At 40.8% G+C, this 24006-nt stretch overlaps 1 long non-coding RNA gene across 3 annotated transcripts in view; it reads right to left on the bottom strand.

Moving 5' to 3' along the window:
• Positions 1-465: 465 nt before the first annotated feature.
• LOC101432510 (uncharacterized) overlaps positions 466-24006 on the bottom strand; it is a 126936-nt gene continuing 103395 nt past the window's right edge. For all 3 annotated transcript variants that reach the window (XR_011646080.1, XR_011646079.1, XR_011646078.1), the window contains 2 exons: positions 6266-6338; positions 466-2528 (listed from right to left, as the gene is read on the bottom strand). This is a non-coding gene — a long non-coding RNA (uncharacterized lncRNA). The remainder of the gene's footprint in view (positions 2529-6265; positions 6339-24006) is intronic.

The raw sequence follows: 24006 nt of genomic DNA on the forward strand, positions 1-24006 counted from the left end.
AGAAACAAGAAGCAGCAAAAAGACACAGAAAACAGACAGCCGGGGAGGGGAGGGGAATTAAATAAATAAATAAATAAATAAATCTTTAAAAAAAAATAAAATAAAAGAGTTCATTCTTATGTGTCATAAATTTTACCTCTCTCGTATTTTTGATTGTTCGGTTTCATTTATTGCATTGGCTGTTCCTTCAGATGAAAGCAAAAAAAAAAAATAGTATAAAGGACCAAATTTTTGTTTGGTTTTCAGAAATTTTTAGGAGGAAAGGAATCTTTGTCTCCCCAGCCTCTCAGACTGTGTCTGGAATATAGTCTGCACTCAGCAAATCCTGCTTTTCTTTTTTTTTTTTTTTTACATTTTTCCTCCCCTCCCACCTTCCCTTCCCCCTCCCCCTCCCCTCCCCTCCCCTCCCCTGCTGTTTTTGTTGTGTGTGTCCATTTGCTGAGTGAGCTTCTGTATCTATTTCTCTTTTTGTCTTCTTTTCTTGTCTTTCTCCTCTAGGATTCACCAGGACTTGATCCCAGGGAACTCTAATGTGGAGAGAGGTTCCCTGTCAGCTGCGCCACCTCAGTTCCTGGTCTCTGCTGCGCTTCACCTTGACTCCCCTTTGTCTCTCTTTTTTGTTGCATCATCATCTTGCTGCGTGACTCACTTGTGCAGGCACTGGCTCATGGCACAGGCGCTTCGTTTGCTGTGTGGGCACTCAGCTCACCATGTGGGCACTGGTTCACCACGTGGGCACTTGGCTCGCCACATGGGCCTTCAGCTCACCAGGCGAGCACTCAGCTCACCACACCAGCACTGGCTCGCCACGCAGCCATGCTTTTTCTTCTTTTTCACTAGAAGGTCCCAGGGATCGAACCCAGGTCCTCCCACATGGTAGGCAGAGGCCTTATCACTTGAGCCACATCTGCTTCCCAGTAAATACTTTTTGAGTGAAAGCTGACTGAATATAAAAAGTGCATCTATGATATGAAAAAGTAAATAAAGAAAATCAACTGTTACACACACACCTGTGTGTGTCTGTAGGCTTATTACTCCAGTTTGGGTAGTAGAAGTGAAGAATGCTAGCTTGTCCAAATACCTCATCTACCCCTTCTAAATCCCCCTATCCCTCCCCTGTGTTATCTTGACTATTCTGCCCAAGCCTCTTAGATACCTCTAAGTAAACTTCTTCTCTTCTAACACTACCACCAACCACTGCCCCCCTCAAATACCTGCTGCCCCCAAACGTTTTCTCCATTCCAACTTACCCCGATGTCCACAACTCCCACTTGGAAAAGTACTGCTATACTCTCTGTCCTATGTCTCTAAAATATCCTATAATTTGTAGTTGAGACTTTTTTCTATTGACTGCCATAAACCATTTATTCATTGCTAATGGAAAAAAGCTTTTAAAATTAATAAAAATTATATGTTAAATTTTCTTGCTCTTTAAAACCTTGTCCTGAAAACTGAAGTTATATTTAATGAGTTATCTAACCTGCCCTGATGCATTTCAGGAAATGAAACGCTCCCCCCAGTCCCATAACGTTATTTGAAAGGAGACTGTATATGATGCCTCAAGATGCTTATCTGAGTCCATTATTTGAAAGTGACAAGGCAGATGACCAAATAAACTCTTCCATGCTGCATGTGATTTTTTTGTTCTGCCACCCACCCTTTCCTTTTAAAGAATTTCATCCTTTGTATAGTTAGTCCACATTCTTCCGATATAAAATTTGCTTCCTTCAGGTAGGTCATGTCTGAAAACATTCTGTTTGCAATTTAGACTTTTCAACAACTGGAAACTGGGAGCCCTCATTTCTTCTCATTGCTACCAGCTAGGAACAATTGTTAGGGAGTTTTCACTTTGTACGAAGAGTTCTCTTCTGACTGACAAGTGACTAGGGGAGATTTTCAAAGTGGTCTGGGGAACATGTGCTCCTCTCAAAAGCAGGAAAATGCAGTTCCAGTGTTGTCCCTCTATTTGAGAGCAGAGCTGAGCCTTATGCATTTGTTTGTCATTTACTGCATGTTTGCCAGGAACCATGCCAGGCAAAGTCTACATGGAAAGGCAGACATGAACACACATGAGTATTCAAAATAATAAAAATCATAGTATTAGCAAAGGCAAAATGTGATTAGAGCATAGATGTGAGAACGGCTCATTCTGCTTGGTGGGGCCTCTGGAAGGTATATTTTGGAAAGCCTTTTTTATTTTTTATTTTTATTTTTAAAGCAACTTTTAGATTACATAAATGATACACCCAAAATATGGGGGGGAGCAGATGTGGCTTAACCCCTTGGGCACCCACCTACCACATGGGAGGTCCCAGGTTCAGGTCCTGGTGCTTCCTAAAAGAAGACGAGCAGATCCCACCTCCCACCATAACAAGCTATACTCCACCCCTGCTGCAACAAGCAGATGCCACAGCCCACAGGGAAGAGATGTGGCTCAGGTGGTTGGGCACTCGCCTCCCACATAGAAGATTCCAGGTTCGCTTTCTGGTGCATCCTGGAGAAGGTGAGCAGACAAACAAGAGAACCATCTGGAGGGGGATAAAGAAAAACAAACAAAATAAATCTTAGAAAAAAAAATAGAGGGATTCCCATGTACCCAACCCCCTCCTCCTCCCACACTTTCCCATATTAACATCTTTCATTATTGAGGTACATTTGGTACGTCTGATGAACACATATTGAGGCACTGCTACTAACCACGGACAATAGTTTACATTATAGTTTACACTTTGCGCTGCACGGTTTTATAGGTTTTGCCAAAATGTATAATGGCCTATATTAGTCATTGCAATGTCGTGCAGAACAATTCCAGTGTTCGGGAAGCCTTTTATGTCTCAGTTTTCCAATTGACATAAAGGTGGAAAAATATGACACCAAGAAAAAACAGCATGTGAAAAGGCACAAATATCCTAGAGTATTCAGGGAAGAACAAGAAGTTTGATGGAGTTGTAAGGTTGTAAGAGTGGGGAAAAAAGAAGTAAATCAGATGCTTTTGAAGAAATAGGCAGGTAAACTGATTTATTCATTCATTCAACAAATATTTATTGAATGCATACTAGATCAGAAGTTAGTATGAATTGGAGCTACAGCAGTGAGCAAGCAGACAGGACACCAGCCCTCGTGGAACTTGTAGTCCAGTGGAGAAGTCAGATATTAAGAAACAATTAACCACTGGCCCAGAGTGTGGCGTTCTGAGCTACATATTATTGTGCCTTGTTACTTTAAAGCATTATAGTATAAGAAAAATGGAACCTAGAATTTTTTTAAAAACCATCATCCAATTTGTCAAATCTTTAATAGTACACATCTTCCAAAGTATGGAGTTTTCTTTGCCTCTTCACTCAAAAGAGCAACAATGGAAACAAAAAAACACCAAGAAATAAATGTAATGAAGAATTGGGCAGTGCCTAAATGAATAAAGATTTAAAAGTCTACTAAGGGGTGTGAAAACGGGATCAGCATCCTCAGAAATTCTAGCAACACATGCTAGCACTTTGTGTTCAGCCTAAACTTCGTGCCAGGTACTCTGGTGAGAATTTTACATGGGCCTTCTCATTAGTCCTCACCAAAAATCTTTTGAGAGAAATGGACTTGGCCCAGTGGTTAGGGCGTCTGTCTACCACATGGGAGGTCCGCGGTTCAAACCCCGGGCCTCCTTGACCAGTGTGGAGCTGGCCCATGCGCAGTGCTGATGCGCGCAAGGAGTGCCCTGCCACGCAGGGGTGACCCCGACATAGAGGAGCCCCACGCGCAAGGAGTGCACCCTGTGAGAGCCACCCAGCGCGAAAGAAAGTGCAGCCTGCCCAGGAATGGCGCCGCCCACACTTCCCGTGCCGCTGACGACAACAGAAGCGGACAAAGAAACAAGACACAGCAAAATAGACACAGAGAACAGACAACCGGGGGAGGGGGGAGGGGAATTAAAATAAATAAATAAATCTTTAAAAAAAAAAATCTCTTGATAGCCGCAATATCCATCCCTATGTTAAAGATAAAGAAACTGAGACCCAGAAAGGTGCAGCAATTGCTGGAGGCCTCACAAGATAAAAGAGCACTGAATCGAGGCGACTCCTGCGCAGGCCACTTCCTTGCTGACCAGGCAGTGCTGCCTTCCGTAGTTCTGGGTGGGGAAGCAATATGTTCAAGACGTCAACTCTAGCTGGATTAATCCAGTTGGGTTTGTTTTCCGAAACCTTTACAAAAAGTGTCTGAATTTGATCGGCATGAGTTAACTTGTTATTTTTAAAACAAGATTACCAAAGTGTGATGATACAGAATCAGACAGAAAGATCGATGGAATAGGATAGGAAATTCAGACCCAAGTGCATGCAGGAATTTGGTATATAGTACAGTAACATCTAAAATCAATGATAAGAGAATGGATGTTCTAAATAGTGTGAGGACAATTGGATAAACAATTGAAAACACAAAGTTAGACTCCTAGTATATATTATACACCAATACACATCACAGATGGGTTAAATACTAAAATGTAAAAATAAAACCAAAAGGTACAGAGGAAAATTTATATAACCATGAAGTATAAAAGAAACTTTTAAATTTTAGCCCCAAAAGAGCAGCCATAACAGAAAAACTAAAGATTTTTTGTTGAATGTGAAAATATTTTAACTTTGTATGAACATCTTTCCAAAAAATGAAATAAAGAGAAAATATATAATGAGCTCCTACAAATCAATAAGACAAAACTAGGTACACCTATATAAAAACATAATTAACAGAGATTTTTTAAAAAAAGAAACACAAATTAGCCAGCAGAACTGAGAGAAATGTTCAGCCAATGAAATGCAAGTTAAAATAACAAGGAGATACATCATTTACCAAACTGAAACTTAAAAGGGTGCTAATACCCAATGACTTGAAAGTTAAGGAAACCAACATTTCCATCCAGAATTGGCCTGGTGGATACTATTGACGGTCTCGTCCAGCATCCATCTCATCTTGCTTTTATTGTGTCTTCCAGTACTGCAAAAGCTGGAAAGCTGAAGTTCATGTTACCCAGACTTCCTTGGAGCTAAGGTTTGGGTGTGATTTAGGATCCACCAATCACGTACACTCACAAATAACGAGGGAAAGAGATTAGCCTGTGGGACACCCACCTGGCAGTTGAAATAGACTCTTCCTGTAATACCTGTAGCATCTCTCTCAGTTGTAGTGAAGGTGATTCTAGATGGTACTTTTTTCCTGAGGACTTAGCTAGAGCCTCACTCTCCACCATTATAATGATTTTGAAAGTTACCTAATTACTTAATACCTTTCTGCCTAATCTACATAAGACAATTTGTTTTGGCTGCAACTAAATCCTAGCCTTTAGAGTAATTAATACCAGCCAGTCACTGCGTAACAGACTCTTGGGAAAATGGGGAGCTGGAATTGGATCCTGTTAACATAAAAGGACCGACACTGGTAGTTCACAGCATACAATGTGAAAACTTTTGCCCAAATGGCCACCTGAGGCCCCTGAGAATGAAGGACCTATTGAAGGCAAAGCTTTGGCCAACTGAGGAGCTGCTTGGACCAGCCATTATGTCACAAATTAGGAATGCAAGGGCTGTGGGTTGATCAACTAGAGAACTCTAATTGTGCTAGAGAACTTAAAGAAAGAAAGGACAAGCTCAGGGTGTGGTGGGCAGAGGACCAGGATGGCTTCTTGGCTTCCCTAAGAGAGTCTCTCTTTTCTTGTAGCAGGCCTAGAATAAACCAAACTGGAGCAAACTGGTTCTGATCTTGTGGATTGGTAAATGACAGTAACTGGTAGCCTTACAAGGTCTCATGTAAGTGTTAGCGAACTGACTACAAATTGAGGAGTCCTAAGAGTTGGAATGGGGACCTCTGGGGGCACTTGAATGACTGAGTCCCCTCAATCCTCAAAGTTCTCTGAGCCTCCCTTTGCTAAGAGAGCCCCACTATGGGATGAAGCTGTTCCTGACTTGATTGAAGACCCTGCAATAACCTCTCCTGCGGTAGTTACTTTGCAAGAAGACACCCATTCCCCTCATGTCCCTGCCTACTATTTACATACCTTCCAGGCCTATAACTAGATCCTAGCGGAGGGGAGCAGGTGCAGGGAGAACACAGTTCCACCAAGGAGGTGAAGGTTTACTCACCAAAAGAGTTGCGAGATTTTTCTCATTCAGATCATCAGAAGCCTAGGAAATGTGTGGAAATAGACTGAGAAAGGGCTAGACTAGGGAAGGAGAGGCATAACTTTAGATTGGGCCAGGTTTATTAATACAAAGGCACTTACCAAAGATTTGCTGTGCTGTTCAGGAGGCTGAGAGCAGGTCTTTGCTTGTCTGGTTGCTTGCATGGTAGCTATGCTAAAGAAAGGAAGTTCTTAGTATAACATGGTAAAAGAAATCCAACAATGAAAAAAGACAGTAGTGCTGGAGTGGATTCATCACGTGAGACTCACTCATTTACCCCTTCACTACGTTTCTCAAGAAGGTCCAGCAGAATCCCATTCCCCAAGGTATTCAGACCTACACTGCAGGGGGACATCTCCACAGCCTTAAAAAACACAATCTGTATTCTATAGGACAGAAAGGAAGGTAAGAGATACTGCCAATGAAATGGGCTCCCTGATTTCATCAGGGATAATGGGACCCCAGATTTACTGAGGCCAAGTGGCAGCTCTTACCCAGTGAGGCAAGGGGCATGGCTACCATAAAAGCAACACAACCAAAATGGCCATCAAAGTGGTCTGGTCCAAAAGGATCTTTGGCAATGGCTAATTGAGAGTGGGATCTCCTGGTGTGAAATGAATGGGCAGTCCGCTAAGATCCTACTTGAACTGTATATTACTCCCCCCCACACCCACCCTTCACCCAAGAAGACCTTCTAAGTTTGGTTAATGAGTTCTGACTTGAGCAGCATGAATGGAGATTCACATCAGCTTATCGAGTTTCCAGACTTAAATCAACTCACAGACTAAGAATTCCATGTTTGACAGGAATTCTGGGTACACCTGAGAAAGGATCCTGTGCTAATACCACAAGTATAGACTATATGCATTCCTCTTGCATTTTTCCAGAAGGTCTATGGCTCTTTACTTAGTTAGCTATGCTATGGGAAAGGAAAATGCCCAGATTATTCAAGGATTATTACATACTGACTCTGAGTTAACACCAATTTCTGGAAACTCAGAATGCCATTGTGGTCGACCAGTCAAATTGAAGAGCTGTGATGATGAAGTGACAGGTCTGTGAACTCACTCTGTAGTTATCATCTCAGTGCCTAAGCGTAGAGCTGAAATAGCCATGCTTAGAAATTGGGCCATGCAGTGAGCAAGGGTCAAGTGGAAGCTCTTGGAACCATAACTTATTAGAAGCAATTTGCTTTCACCTTGAAGAAGTACACCATTTCCATCTCACTCAGGGCTATGTCAGTTCTCTGGCTGTGTCATAATTTAGTCCACAGAGTTCCTGATCACTTCACCATTGCATAAGCCATAACCTTGAATGCAGGCACCCTAGATTTCTTGGGGAAACACAAGAGTACCAGAGAGTAGGGCCATAAAAATTCAAAAACTTGCCATCACATTGAAAGTTCAGTAGTTTCAGTTGTTTAGGCCCTATCTGGATATGATGTCTGCATAGTACCTCTGAAGTACAAGAAAATATATTCTGTCATGAACCCCTACAACTAAAAAACAGGTAATATAAGGCCTCTGAACTTAGGGGATATATATATACTATACATTAAATTGTGCTGCTTCTATCCATTTACCAAGTAACCCATGGGAGCACCACCTTTTAAGGAGGTCCAGGACAAGGGAAGACTTTCTATATGGTCCAGGTTGCTGTCAACCTTTGGGCCTTGTGAGCAGATCCAATTGTGCTCAAAGTGTCTGAGCAGAGTATATGGTGCCTGCAGCAAACCCTAATGGGAAATAATAGTCAAGGCTCATAGGACTTTGAAGCCAAGTCATGTTCCCAAGAAAATAATTGTTCTCCTTTTAAGAAATAGTTCCTGGCTTACTTTGGTTCCTGGCAGACTAAATACCTGACTATGGGACAACAAGTAACCGTGAGTCCTGAGTTGACCATCCAGAACTGGGTGTTATCTGAGTCACCAATCCATAAAGTCAGATGTCCCCTGCACTCAAGCATGTCAGGCCCAAGCCACATGAGGAGTTCTCTACGGACAGTTGGTTAAAAAGAGAAAACAATGCAACCTGTTTACAGACAGTTCTGATGATAATGCTGGTAACAATCACAGGTGTATTTTGCACCATTACAACTACACTCTGAAGAAAATGGTATAAAGAAATCCTCTTATTTAACAGAAATTCAAGTGGCACTTCTGGTTTTTTACTAGGCTTAGAAGTAGAGCTAGCCAGAAGTACTGATCTATATTGATTCATGGGACATGGTTAATGGTTTGGCCAGACAGTCAAGGTTTTGGAAAAGCCAAGAGTAAAGAGTTAATGACAGGAGGTTTAGGTAATAGGTATATGAATGCATATGTTAGATTGGGCCCAGAGTGTGGGATATGAATGCTCACCAAATCGTCTCCTCCTTGCAGAGGAGATTCTCAATAATCACGGGGACAAGATGACTAATTGACTAGCTGTCAGTCAGTCCTTTTCCCCAAATACCCCAATGCTTTCTCAATGGGCTCATGAACAAAGAGGCTATGGTGGCATAAATGGAGACAGTACATGGATTTCCCTTCTCCAAGGCTGACCTAGCAGGCATCTCAACTCAAAGGGGCCAGCCAGCCACCTGGTAGCAGATCAGTTATAATTATAATTATTTTTATTAAAAATTATTATCAGTTATAATTCCAAAATGGCAGGGACAACAATATCATTCCTGGTAGGGAAGTCTATGGATCTGGATGTTTCCTCAGCTGCCTGCCTTGTTTCTGCCGACAATGCTCCAGGACTTACTGACTGCAACATTCACTAACACAGTATCCTCTGCATTGTTTCTGTTCAAGGAAATGATTTTATAACCAAGTAAGTGATGGGATGATACTCAAAGGATTCACCAAATTCACCATGCAGTACATCCTCAGAAGCAGCTGGCCTTAAAGAATAATGCCACGGCCCTACTGACGTCTCAGTTTGCGCACTAACTAGAAAGCAACACCTTGCAAACTCAAGGTGCTCTTAAGGTTGCATTATATGCTCTGAACCAGGAACCCATATATGGTGTTGCTTTTTTCTTGCTGGAAAACGTGGGGTCCAGTATCCAAGGGATGGAAGTGAGCTTATTTCCTAGTTTTCCACATACTAAAGCACCCATAAAATTTATCTGCTGCTTGTCCCTGAAACTTAGGGCATTCCTTCTTCAAAGGATTTAGCTCCCAGAGAGGAATGCTTTCAGAGGGGAATGCTGCAACAGTACAGTGATGTGTAGCTTGAAACTGCTACCTCTCCACACTCTGAGGCCACCTATCAGGATCCTCTGTGGCCCTCATAAATCATCGGTAGGTTTTAGTGGTGGCAGGTAGGGTTTATTACCAGCAGCTTCTTGATTCAGCATATTCCTACAGCAACAGTGACTTTCTTCGTCATGGAAAGGGTAATAAAATTCCGGGGATTCATTGTTCCCTATAAATTTAGCCTGGAGACAGATCCTCCAATCTGCCAAAAAAAATTTAAGTACCAAATAACTGGTAATAAATTCCTTTCTATCTAGAGTGATTTTGGTTGTTTGCAACAAGTCAATAACCAATCAAATGGTGGAAGCACATTTTGGTAACATGGATCAAAAAACTTTTAAATTATGTGCACTCTTTAACACAGAATTCTCTTCTAGGAATTTACCCAAAGAAAATAAATGAACAAGTGCACAAAAATGCATGTGCACAAATGTATCTTTTGCTAATTCAGAAAAATTGAAGTTAACTTCGATCACAAACAAAAGATTGTTAAATGAACAAGAGCATGCTATAGAATCAAAATTAGCCCAGAATATTCAGAATATTTTACTTTTCAATATAGAAGAAGTCTCTTGTGGAATTTAGAGTTAATGAGCTTCCCAAAGAAAACTCAATGCAGGAAGACAAGTGACTTAGTACTTAAATTTCCATAAATGGTTGTTCTTTCATCTTGAATTTGGAGAAAAGGAGAAGCAGTGAAGAATAGCAGACAAGACTCTGAAACACTTTCTATTTAACTTGCCAGATTTCCAATCAAAAAATAAAATGTGGGGTTTTTTTTTCCTATTTAAATTATAGGAACTCATGTCATAGTGCACACTTGAATCATTATTTATTTCAAAACCATTTATTGAATGCCCACCACATGACACAAATGCTAAGAAGACAAAGACGTAAAGGACATAGGCCTGCCCTCGGGAAGCTTTTGGAACAGGAGGGGGACTGAACTTATTGGTTACATTTCCAGGGTTGGTCCTAATCACACTGCTGTTCTCTCCTCCGGCGCTCTCTTTCTGCCCACTGGTCGTGTTAGGATGGCGCTGCCAATTGTACCAGAATATTATCACAGTTCTACTGTAATGTATGACAAGAATCTTAAGTATTTTCCTTCTCCTACTTTTTAGATTCAGGGAGTTTGTCACATAAGAACTTTAAATCTTTTCTGACGTGTGTTCTTTCTTTGCAGAGCTCGGGATTTTATTAATATAGTCCTGCCCTTCGGTCCCCAGCTTATCTAACATTGTTATTGACTACAAAAGTTGGCTGCCTTGACCCAGAGGGAGTGCTGGTTATGCAATTTGTGGCACAGCCCCAAGTTGTTCTTTTCTTGGCCTGAGCAAGTTAGTTTCAGTTGAATGAAGTTCCCAGTGTTATACTATATGACACACTTTCGAGATTTCTTCTCATGCTTCAAGTTGAATTGACAGAGGCACCGAAATCCACTGTGCATTTGATGGAGTAAAAGGACCTCTATAAGTAAGTCCTGTTTTACAACCAAATTTTTATGAGATGAAGAAAAGGACAATACCACCAACTGTGCATTTGAATTAAACAATCAATATTCAAGTGTTGGAATGTATCAGAAGAGCCCCTGGTGCACCTCTCAAGCTACCCACCATGTGTGTTTTGGGGCTGCAGGAAACAAAGTGTTTCCACTACACTTATAGCTCTTTTTTAAAAACCAACGACCAATCAGTTCACTCACTTAGTATTTATGTTTCATACCCTGAGCCCTGCCCCAACCAAGACATGGTCCCTATGCCCAAAGACACATGGGCAGGATGGAGAGGAAGAAGGCAGATGAATCAGTATCAAAGATTTAAGCATTGTATATAATTATTAAATTCTGTGCTAGGGAAGCTCAATCTAGACATGACACAAAGATAGAGATGAGAGATGGGAAGATAGATCTAGAAATCAATAGGGATTGCCCAGCAAGGTAGATAAGATTAAATGGGAAGATAAAAGATATCCCAGCTAGAAAAGGATAGTGACCTCAGAAAGGACCCTGAGCCAAGAGTGATGTAGGGAGCAGGAAAACAACTTTGAAAAGGTCCTTAAAAACTTCGACCATCCAACTTCATTACATAAAAGGAACCAATGTGCCATCATGATGCCAGTCCCTGTGTTCTGTGCTTTACACTTTTCCTAATTAATCCTAATAACAACACTCTGAAGTCAGCATTATTATAAAAGGAAGAAGCTAAGGCTCAGAGACATGAAGAACTTTGGCCAAAGTCAGCAACCAATAAGTGTTAAAATCAGAGCTGAAGCCCACATCTATCTGGCTCTAAACTGTACTTTTATTCCCTCTGTGCTTTTTTTCCCTCTCCTCATTTCCTCATTTCCATGCCATAAATTCTAAGTTCAGGGTGAATCCTTCTTGGCTATCATAGCTGAAACTAGAGCCACCCTAATTTGACAAAAAGCTTGGGGTCACTGACTGTGTATTTGGATTTTTTTTAAAAATCAAAACTCAGAAATGGAAAAGCCAACCATCACATTTATTTAGAAGGATAAGGAGCCCCCAAACAGTGAAAATCATTTTGAAAAAGAATAAAGTTGGAGGACTTACACTTCTGGAATTTGAAATTTCTTATAAATCAATAATGTCAAAAGAGCATATAATGATATAGGCCAATGAATCAAACTAAGTACAGAAATAGGCCCTTATATCTATGGCCAGTTGATTTTGACAAGGCTGTCAAGTCCACTCAATTGGGAAAGACAGTCTCTTCAACAAATAGTACTGGGAGAATGGGATATTCATATGCAAAAGAATGAAGTAGGACTCTTATTTCATACCATAAACAAAAATTAACTCAAAATGGATCAAAGACCTAAATATAAGAACCAGGACTATAAAACTCCTGGAAGAAAATTTAGGGAAGGATCTTCAGGATCTTCTGTTAGGCAATTGTTTCTTAGACTTTACACCCAAAGTACAAGTAACAAAAGAAAAAATAGATAAATGGGACCTTATCAAAATTAAAAACTTTTACACTGGACTTTATCATGAAAGTGAAAAGACAACCTATTTGACAGGAGAAAATATTTGTAAACCACATATCCAATAAGGGTTTAATATCCAGAATATATAAAGAAATCCTACAACTCAACAATAAAAGACAAATGGTCCAATCGAAAAAAAAATGCGCATAGACATTTCTCCAAAGAAGATATACAAATGGCTTAAAAGAGCATGAAGGTGTGAAGCCGATGTGGCTCAAGTGATTGGGCTTCCAACCACTATACGGGAGGACCTGGGTTCAATCCCCAGGGCCTCCTGGTAAAGGTGTGCCCATATGGCGAGCCAGTGCCTGCACGGCGACCCGTGCAGTGAGACAGTGCCTGCATGCCAGTGTCCCATGGCGAGCCAAGCAAGATGATGATGAAACAAAAAGAGAGATGAAGGGGAGAGTCAAGGAGAGATGCAACAGAAACCAAGGGACTGGCACAAGTGACAGGGAACCTCTCTCCACATTGGAGGTCCCCAGGATCAAATCCTGGTGAATCCAAGAGGAGAAAACAAGAAGAGAAGACAAAAAAGAGAAATAGACACAGGAGATCACACAGTGAATGGACACAGACAGCAAAAACAGCAGGGTGGGGGGTGGGGGGTGGGGAGGGGAAGGGGAAAAAAAACATGAAGAGAAGCAGATGTGACTCAAGCAATTGGACCATATGGGAGGTCCAGGATTCAAATCCTGGGGGCCTCCTGGTGAAGGCAAGCTGGCCTGAGCAGAGAGCTGGCCCACATGGAGTGCTGACCCGTGCAGGAGTGCTGGCCCACACGGAGTGCTGGCCCATGGAGAGAGCTGGCAGAGCAAGATGATGCAACAAAAAGGCACACAGAGGAGAGACAATAAGAGATTCAGCAGACCAAGAAGCTGAGATGGCACAAGAGATTGAGTGCCTCTCATCCAATCCTGAAGGTCTCAGAATCAGTTCCCAGTGTTGCCTAAAGAGAAGATAAGCAGACACAGAAGAACACACAGCAAATGGACACAGAGAGCAGACAGCAAACACAAAAACAATGGGGGGGGGGGTAATAAATTTAAAAAAAAAAAAAAAAAAAGAACATGAAAACATGCCCAACTTCATTAGCTACTAGGGAAATGAAAATCAAAACCACAGTGAGATACCATTCCCTCCCCCTAGAATGACTATTATAATATTTAAAAAAAAAAAAAAAACAGAAAATTACAAGTGTTGGAAAGCATGTAGAAAAATTGAAATGTTCATCCATTACTGGTAGGAATGTAAAATGGTGGACCCACTATGGAAAACAGTTGGAAATTCCTCAGAAAGCTAAGTATAGCATTACCGTACACCTGGCAATCACACTACTAGTAATAGTCCCCAAAGAATTGAAAGCAGGGATTCAAACAGATATTTGTACATTGATAATCATAGCAACATTATTCATCATTGCAAAGTGGCCATCAACCAAAGAATGGGTAAACAAAATGTGGTATAGAGATACAATGGAATATTATTCCACATTAAAAAGAATGAAGTTCTTGCCATATGATCCCACAATCCCATCACTAGGAATATACTCAGTAGAACTGAAAGCAAGGACATGAACTGACATCTGCTCCTATGTTCACAGGAGCATTATTCACCATTGCTAAAATATGGAAACAGCCTGAGTATCCATCAACCTATGAATGGAAAAGCAAAATGTGGTATATACATACAATGGAATACTATTCAGCGATAAGAAGAAATGAAATCAGGATGCACATAACAACATGGATAAAACTTGAGGAGATTATGCTGAGTAAAAAAGCCAGCTAAGAAAGGACAAATAATTACACAATCTCACTAATATGAACTAAATATGATGGGTAAACTTGCAGAGGCAAACTCTAGAGTATAGGTTCCTAGGAGATAAAATGTGGGTTGAGAATGTGAACTGGTGCTTAATGTATGTAGAATTTTTAACATGGATTATTTTTAAAGTGTAGAAATGAATAGAGTTGATGGTAACACATTATAATGAATATAAATAGCACTACTGATCTATAAATGTGATTGTGGCTGAAAGGGGTAGTCTGTGGACATAAATGTCAATTAAAAGGAGGCTAGAGAATAATCTAGGGACTGTGTAACAGAGATTTTGGTGGTGAATGAAGATTGTGGTTAATTGTATATATATAATATAAATTATACAAATATAATCTGCTTTTACGAAGTGTTACAAATATAGTGAAATGGGAAAATTACAACTAAAATGTATCTTATGGATGATAGTCAACAGTAATATTTTAGTATTTTTGCAGCAATAGCAAAGAAGATATTATATCAATTCTAAGGGACAACAACAGGCAGGTAGGTATAAAAGGGTATGGATGAAACTTGAAGATACCATGTTGAATGAAACAAGCCTAACACAAAAGGACAAATGTTGTATGATCTCAGTGATGTGAAATATTTAGAATAAACAAACTCATAGAGTCAGAATCTAGAATATAGGGAAATATTTAGAATAAGCAAACTCATAGAGTCAAAATCTAGAATATAGGTTACCAGAGGCTAGTTGTTGGTAAAGGACAAGGAGTTCATCCTTAAACTGTACAGAGTTTCTATTTGGGTTGATTGCAAAGTTTTTGTAATGGAGAGTGGTGATGGTAGCAGAACATTGTGAATTTAACTGAATTATACATGTGAATATGGTTTAAAAGGAAAATTTTAGGTCATATATATGTTACTAGAATAAATTTTAAAAAGAAAAAAAACAGGACTGTACAACACACTGGACCCTATTGTAAACTACAGGCTACAGTTAATAGTACAATTATGAAAATGTTCTTTCACAGATTATAACAAATGTACCACACTAATGCAAGGTGTTAATAATAGGGTGTTAAACAAGAGCTCTGTATTTTATGTATTTTATACATGATATGTCTGTAAACCTACAATTTCTCTAACAAAAAAAATGTTAATAAAAAAGGTGAATCAAATATTTTTAAAAACCAACACACAACAGTGAGGATATGTAAGGGAAGTCCCTGGCACAACCCTCCACATAGCCCCCATATGAACTGGGGTGCCGCATGCCCACACCCCTGGTTTTCAAAGGGCACACCTTGCCAGACATGCACCAGTTGCTGGGCTGATTGCTTTTCTAGGGGTGGGCCTGTCTCCTTGGAAATCACTGGGGTGGCTGGGGAACAAGAGCCCTGCCTCTGCCCTTAGGGAGGCCTTCCCTCAGCCCGCTAAGATACAAGGGAAGGATCACTCCCACTGCATCTCCCTGGGCACTTAGGGAAGCAAAGGAACGTATTAGTAACCGTTACTGCTATTGTGACAATGTTAGTTAGGCACTGGGCCGCCACATTGGGCTCTAATGCTGCCATTTGCTTAGCAATTCCATGGGTTGGGGCGGGGGAATTATCTCTCTCCACATGAGCATCAGGAGGTGTTTTAGTTTGCTAAAGGCTACCAGTGCAATATACCAGGAATTGGTTTGTTTTTACAAAGGGAATTTATTAGGTTAAAATCATACTGTTCTGGGAAGTGGATGTGGCTCAAGTGATAGAGCTTCCACCTACCACATGGGAGGACCTGGGTTCAATCCCTGGGGCCTCCTGGTGAAAAAGAAGAAGAGAAAGCGTGCCTGCATGGCAAGCCAGTTCCTGCACGAGTGCCCACTTGGTGAGCCAGTGTCCCACACAAGTGAGTCACACAGTGAGATGATGGCACATCAAAAGAGAGACAAGGGGAGTCAAGGTGAAGCACAGCAGAAACCAGGAACTGAGGTGGCACAATTGACAGAGAACCCCTCCCCATCAGAAGTCTCCAGGATTGAATCCCGGTGAATCCTAGAGGAGAGAAAATGAGAAGACAACATAGACAGCAAAACCAGCAGAGTGGGAGGAAGGGAAGGGGGGAAAATAAATAAATAAATAAATCTTTAAAATATATATATATAAAAAACATTTCTGGGGAAAAAAATCATACAGTTCTGAGGTTGTGAAAATGTCTGAATCAAGGCATAAGCAGAGATGGATGTGCCTCATCAAAGGTCAGGGGCTGGTCATCCTGGACTCCCACCATGTGGCAAGGCACAATGGTGGCCCTGCAGGTCTCTGTCTTCTCCTCCAGGCTCACTTTCTCCCTGAGCTCAGCTATAGGCAATCGGTCACAAGGCAGGGCATAACGGTGGTGGCAGCTAATCTCTCCTGGCTTCTTTCTGTCTCTGCAGCTTTTTTTCTTGTGTCTACAGCTCTTTATTCCTCCATTTATAAAGGCCTGCGGGAAGAAGATTAAGACTTACCCTGAGCCTAACCCTACTGGAGCAATCTAATCAGATGACCCTTAAGTGATCTAATCTAATCAAAGGTTCATAATAGGTCCAATTTATGAACATAATTTTCTGGGGTCCACACAAAAGACTCAAACCAAATAGGAGGGAAAATACCATTGCATAAAGGAGATACTTGCCAGTGTGGTGCTCCTACAATGCATCCTTAAATATGAGCTCCAATACCCACCATAGACATCTGCAAAATGGAAGAACCTAAGGTGAACTGGGAAGGTTTTTTCCCTTTTATTTAGGGAGATCATGTGATTTATCACCGAGACTTGGACACTTTAAATAGTGAAAGGGATGCCATTAATAAACACACTGAAACAACAGGTATAAAGCAGTCACCTACTTCTCAGGCTCTCTGGGAGAAATTACATTTTAAAAATTGTATTATTTGTCTACCTAGCAACTGCTATTAGATACATCATTTGTGACTCAAAGGAGGGGATAGGATTTGAAGAAAGCCAAGGGAGACAGGAGAATATTTCAGGATATTTCAGGGAAGCAACCTCACAGATGTTATAGTTCATATCTAATTGGATAGGATATCATAGAGTGATAAACAGCACAATACAAAGGTGTATAATTTTGCCCACATTCCTTTACAAAGAAAGGCCATTTTCATATTGAATAGTGATTGCTATATTTTTGAGTTTTCATTAGTTGCCAATTGCATTGGTTAGCTATTACTGTATAACAAACTGCCTCCCAATGCAGTGGCTTAACACAGCCAACATTGCTCATGCCACTAAGGGTGAAGACTCCAGGAGTGGTTTAGTATGTGGTTCTGGCTCAGGGTCTTCTCTTATGATGTCAGCTGGGGCTGCCATCATCTGAAGGCTCGACTGGGGCTGGAAGATCAGTGTCTGTGCTCACACACATGGCTGTTGGCAGAGGCCACAGTTCTTTACCCCAAGGTCTCTTCAAATGCACCCATCACAACATGGAAGCCAATTTCCTCCAGATTGATGGATCCAAGAGAGAGAGAATATGACCAAGCAGAAAACTGCAATTTCTTGTATAACTGAAATCACCATCACTTCTTCTGTGTTCTATTGTTCACACAGACCCACTTTTGTAGCAGAACCTACACAATCTTGTCAACACCATAGGGTGGAGATCATTGGGGAAAACCTTGGAGACCAGCTACTACACTGATTTTTAATTTTGCTAAATTTTTTTTATCACTATCTAATATCACAACTATTTCATAAATATAAATGAAGCTTTAATTTCAAAGCACTAAGAACAATATGGTTTGGACACAAAGGGCAATCTTTTCATACAGTTGTATGAAAACATACTACATTCTCCTTATTTCACCAAGAACAATTATAAATCAATTTGTTTATTTTCTATTGTCTCTCTCTCCCAAATAGGACAAATGATTTTGTCTGTCTTATTGACTGCTATATGCCCAACATCTAGCAGAATAGCTGACATAAAGGAGACACAGAAATATTTGTTGACTAAATGAGTGATGAAAACTTTAACTTGGATTGGTAATAAATAGCGGACCAAAGCATGGGAGCAATGCTCTTGGGCCCCAATCCTGAAGTTATTCTTTCTGTTGAATGCGGAACACTAAGGGATAAGACAGTGATGTCACAGAGCACTGAAGTTAGAGCGACAAGCTGCAGCACAGGCAGACTGAGAAACCACGTGAGGGATTTTCCTGTGACTTAAGAAGATAACCTCACCAGGAATAACGTTCCTAATATTTGGCCTGTAAAGGAAACTTAGATCAATTATAAATGTAGATACTGAGAACAGTGGTCTTAGAACAATTTCTCTGCATTAGCTGAATTTCCATGTCCTTTTTACAGGGGTAAAGCTAAGCCCGAGAGAGGTGTGAAGCCTTCCTCAAGGTCATAGAGCCTGATTACAGTAAAGCCAATGGCTTCTCCCCCTTGTTCTTCACTGGCCTTCAGGACCAGGGATCATCCCCTTCCCCAGCCCAACCGCAAAACAGAAAGGTTCAGCCCACCTCCACCATCTCCCCACTGGAAACCCAAGGAAGCCTGGGGACCGCCCACACTCCTCCAAGTGTGGTAAGGCATTCAGTGCAAGTGGCAGCAGTGCCTTTGTGTCTACAGCGGTGTGCTTCTTCCTCTCTAAAGGAGTCTTGGTAGAAGTGGTCGCTTGGAGCTCCAAACCCCAGAAAAACTTTCTTAAACTTCATCCTTTCCTGTGGGTGTAAACCCATTGTAAACAGGACATTTTGGTGCATTTTCTTCAGTTACAGTGTGGCCCAGCTGAATCAGGTTTGGCCTTAATCCTATTGCCAAAGACCATATAGAGAAGGCCATAGAGAAGGAAAAAGCCAAAGGGAGCAGCCAGAAGCTGGGAGCCAAAAGAACCTGGAAGAGAAAGAAGCCAGGAGCAGCTGCCACGGGCACTACCATGTGATGGAAAAGCCAAGGATCAAGGACGACCAGCAGCCAGCCCCAGAGCACCACAGTCTTCTGGGAGAAAGCACGGCCTTGATTTTGAGCTTCTCCTAGGCTTAGAACCGTGAGCCAATAAATTCCTCTTGTTTAAGCCAACCCCATTGCGTGGTGATTGTTTAAGCAATGAGTAAACTGAAACAGTAAATATGAGTTATGATGTAACCTAAAAAAAATTGCTTAGGAAAAGAAAAAATCATTCAGCTTTTCTTTAATTGACATACTTGTTTTATGCAACAGGTGTGTTTCTTTAAAATAAAATTTTAAAAAAAGAACAGGAATTAATTTTAAAACACACACACCAGTAATTTAAATTCACCAGAGAGTTAGCTATTTAGAGGAACCCTGTTGTAAATCCTTTCACAAACTGAAGAACATTTAAGTAATTACCCTCTAATTTACGTGCTCTGTAAGGTCAACTATTTAAATGTCTGGCTTTCTTAATTCGAGGCACACCCGCATTTATAGAACCTCTTTAAAACTCATTACGGCTAACAAATGTATTTCTTTATTTTCTTTAACAAAACAAAAAATATTTTGGTGAAATAGGCCGAAGATGCCAATTATTCTGGCAACTGTTGAAATATTTGCTTATTGCAGAGAGAATTTCTGTTGTACTAACCTAGGCTAGATATGATCCTGAACCAAACTGTCTTATATTCAAAAACATATTGTTAGCACATACATTTTAAATCCCTGTAATTTGTACTCAATCTTTAAATCCCTATAATTTGTACTCAATCTAGTGATAATTTATTTGGTGGTTAACCATGATGTGTTTTTAGTTCTCAGCAAACTTAAGGAAAAGCTGTTATCAACCAGTATACATTAATAATAGGAATACTGGAAAACATTTGAAACATCGGAAAATATATGAAATAGTCAAAACATTCAAAAATACCCTTAAAAATATTCCTTTAATGAGAAGTTCTCTTTCACATGTCATTAAGCCAGGGTTAAAAGACTCAATGAAGAATCTGCTCCTTATTTGTGACAGTGTCATTTTCTAAACACAGTCTCTGTTTGATGGAAGTCAGCACGCTGTGGCAGAGTACACCAAAATGAGTACACTCAAGAGGAACAAAAGTCTGTCTATAGTTGGGGGATGGAAGAAACTGCTTGGCCATCCAAGTGAAGAGCTGAAAAGAATGAAAACAGCTGAAAGAAACATGCTGCTGAGAAATATGCCACCAGAGCTACCAGAGCTGGGGAACCATGGCACACCTCCAATGGTGCTGTTCCCACAGAGCATGGCAGGAATGGCACCCCCTAGAGCACAAGCCAAGGACAGATTTTCATATTTGTGACTGGTGCCTCCTGGACGTGTACCACGGCCCTCTTCTCTTCTCTCTTCAGGTTCAGCTCCACAAGGCTCTGGTCTAAATACAAGCCAGTGAAGAGGTTTGTGTTGGCCCTTCCCAGTTCAACCTAAACATACTCAGAACAAAATGGCAGCTGCGCTGTAACTCTTCCACCCTACCAGCCACTTCTCCAGATGTCAGGACCACCTGGGAGATGGTACCTTTCAGAAAAAACTCGTGAAATAGCTAATAAGGTCAGAGAATGTGGTGGAGCTATAGCTAAATGGGTCAGGGCAGTTCCTTACTCAGGGCATTGCGAGTCACATATTTTTAAACTAGGGGACCAGATTCAACTGACAGGCTGCCAAACGCTGGCCCACACCAGGGAGCAACACCGAGGATGTGTCTACAGTATGTAACGGCATCCTGGGAGGGAGACAGGCATGCTCCATCTGTACATTGTTGCTTGGTTCTTTATTCTCTAAAGATTACGACTATCATCACCATCACAGCTGACTTTTTTTAAAGATTATCACACGCCAACAATGTCTGAGTGTTTTACCTATATTCCTTTCAACTGTGCAACAACAATCTGTGTGCCTCCCTGCCCCCATCCTCCCAGCCTCGCCCCTGATTCCAACCGCAGCTGCAGCCATCCGCTTGACGCCGGCCACAAGCGGTTTTCACAGGTGCCACATGATGGTGCTTTGCTTCAGGTCTGCTCCACACACCTGCTTACTCCCAGCGTTCCTCTCACGGCGCAGGGTGGGCCCCAGACACCTGCTCAGCCCTGACGCATGTGCACCCCCCTAGAAGTGCCAGGGTATTAGCACTCCACTGGACAGCCTTAGGGTGAAAAGGTATACAGTTCTGAGGCCCAGTTCATAAGCTCCCAGGGAACCCCACAATGGCATCATGGCCACTGCAGTGAGCCATCCTTGTTCAGGGTCATCCTCCTACTACTTTCCTCTCCCATTGCTCCTCACTTTTTGAGTTTGAGATGCCATGGGACAGTCAAATAGAGATATGAATAAATAAATGAATCTGAAGATACAACAGGATTCCCTGGATTTTTAGGAGAAAGCTCCCCACTGAAGGGTGCACAAATGGGGTATAAATGATGGCAGAAACTGCAGAAGAGCATGAGATTTCCTAGGAAGGGAGTGGAGTAAAAAAAAGACAACTAGCCATATGATATCATTAGCAAACCCAGTATTTAAGAGTCTAAGACAAAAATAATCTTCCATAAAGGAGACTCAGAAGGAACAGACTAAGTTGTAGGAGGAAAACGGAGAAATGTATTCTTCAAATAGAAATGTAATATTGTTGATTCACATCAAAAGGGCATGTAACTAGAGCTCTCATACCTAGAACAATAATAGTTATACCTCAATCCACCCCTCTCTCTCACTCCTGTTCATCCTTACTGCCAAATGACAGACATACAAGATGGTTGGCCAAGGTTGGGTAACATTGGTAGTCACAGGGCCAAAGAAATCAATTGCCCCATAGGATGATGATGCCTACATTGTTTTCCTTATTTTTATCAAATGAATGAATCAGGTCCTGACAGTGCTAGGCATATTCATAGATGCAGAAATCCAAATGTAAATGAGATTTATGTACCAGATAACACATTTTATCTAAGATTCTAAATATTACATATAAGTACTCAGGTTATTGCTGGAGAATAGGAATTTGAATTCTGTGTATAATTGCTTCAACTGTCTATTTTATTTTATTTATATAATCACAATTACTTCATGAGTATGAACTCATGAAAGCAACAAGCCAAAGAAATAAAATTGGCTGCATACAGCAGACAAAATGAGCCCTGTCTTCCAGGTGTCCTATTCATTTTTATTAGCTTTTTAATTGATGCCCATTACTGCAGAAATCAATTAGAAGCTTTTCTACCTTGAATATTTTGGCAGTTTGATATTATTTATGAATTCCAAAAAGGAGATATTGATTATGTTTGTAAACTGGTCTGTTCCTCTAGGCATGATACCCTTTGATTATATTAGATTCAGCTGAGATGCTTTGATTAAATTATGTTACTATTAGGGCTTTGATTCAACCACATCATTAGAGCCCAGAAAGAAATGAGCACTGGAGAGAGAGAGGAGCCTCATGCCAGCTTACAGCTGAGATCAGAAGAAGCTGGGACCACGGAGCCTTAAGAGGAAGAAGGAAGACTGAACCCTCACAGATATCACCCTCCATCTTGTTTCAACACATGGCAACAGAGTTTGGTAAGGAAGTAAACTTGAGTTGATTTCGTTAGGGCCTTGTAAGGTTCTACCCCACATAAATACCTTTAATAAAAGCCAACCGATTTCTGATAATTGGCATCAACACCTCTGTGTCTGAGTGATACAACCATTAAATGCCAAATTCAGTTATTGAACCCACTGTGTTCTGAGGATGCTCATTTCAATTATTGCCGATCAGATGATTTCTTAAAACCACACTTGACATCATCCCAAGCCAGATATGAGATTCTCAGATTCTTGGATGGCCTAGAGACTATAATTGAAAAATAACTTTGGAAGAAGGTTTAAAGGTAGGCTTAAGCCTGGTCATGATGAATTTGCCTTTGAAGTCAAAAGGACATGGAAGATTAAGTAGAGGCTTCATCATCACCATCATCATCCTCATCATCATAACTTGCACTGTTGTTTCTTACTCCATGGCCACAACATGAAAAAAGAATTGGGAGAATTATCTACAAAACACCCAAATGATGCTTTAAAAAAATATTCCAAAAAATAGAAAAGAAAAAAAAGGAAAAAGAAAACCCAATACTATTAAATATCAGAGGACAATATTGATATGGCCCCCTGAACAATGCATTTGTTCATTTGAACATTTCTCTGACTGCACTATGTCAAGCAAATATGAAGCTTAGTGTTAAGGGAAAATCCTAAAATAATGCAAAAAAAACTGCAAAAGTACATCAAATATTTTTACATTTCAAAACATCTTAAATTTCAAGACCTTAAAAGACCTCGGCACTTCTTGGTTCTTCCATATCTTGGATAAATCTGAGTGAAGCAAATCTGAAGGTCTAGCAGTGCCCCTTTCACTCTCATTGCACCACAGCCAACACTAGGGAACTACAACCAGCAGTGAAGTTGTCACCAACCTCAGACCTGGGTTGGTGCTTATTGAGCACAAGCTATGTGGCAGGCGTTATTTCATGTATTCTACCAAAAGACAAAAGCAGATGACATAGGTATCATCAAGACCATTAAATGCTTGAGGGAACTGAGGCCAAGGAAGTTAAATCACAGACCTGAGACCCCACTAGATTTCACGTGCCAAAGCCCAGGGGCTACTCACCAAAGCCCACCTACCCGACAGGTGAGTTAATAATCGGTAGCACACTGACCATCTTCCCTCTGGATAATCCTGATCCACTTCACTCCTGGTTTTATCTATTCACAATTTCATGGAAAGAACACTTTTAAACACTTTTCACCAGTCGGTAAACTGATTTTTTTTTAACTTGATGAATACTGATTAA

The sequence above is a fragment of the Dasypus novemcinctus genome, chromosome 17 (assembly GCF_030445035.2).
Source record: "Dasypus novemcinctus isolate mDasNov1 chromosome 17, mDasNov1.1.hap2, whole genome shotgun sequence".
Classification (NCBI taxonomy): domain Eukaryota; kingdom Metazoa; phylum Chordata; class Mammalia; order Cingulata; family Dasypodidae; genus Dasypus; species Dasypus novemcinctus.